Raw genomic sequence first — 296 nt, forward strand, 5'->3', positions numbered from 1 at the left:
GGCTTATCTAGTTTATCTTGAGCAAAAAATATCCTTCTACAAAAAAGTAATCTAGACCACATTTATAGCTGTTCATTACCAACTTTTTCTCAGTAAGTAACTTTGAGTGCCAAGTGACTGGAATGTCCTGCAATCAATGTTTCTAGCATCTGGCGTCCAGCTATTTCTCAAGCCTTATCATGGAATGATACAAGGACTATTTTCCACAGTCACATAGGAAGTGAACTTTGATGCACACCTACCCTAGGGTTGTCAATTATCTGACATGTTTGAAAATGCGCAGTCTCAAGCTCAAT

General features: G+C 38.2%; 1 protein-coding gene across 1 annotated transcript in view; it reads right to left on the minus strand.

Annotated features, from left to right (window-relative positions):
- Positions 1 to 296, minus strand: part of LOC119588095 (NPC intracellular cholesterol transporter 1-like) — a gene marked incomplete in the record, with an annotated part of 65,185 nt that overhangs the window by 1,088 nt on the left and 63,801 nt on the right. The window contains 1 exon segment of the mRNA XM_037936803.1: positions 1 to 296.

Source organism: Penaeus monodon, chromosome 23, assembly GCF_015228065.2.
Source record: "Penaeus monodon isolate SGIC_2016 chromosome 23, NSTDA_Pmon_1, whole genome shotgun sequence".
In the NCBI taxonomy this organism is placed as follows: Eukaryota; Metazoa; Arthropoda; class Malacostraca; order Decapoda; family Penaeidae; genus Penaeus; species Penaeus monodon.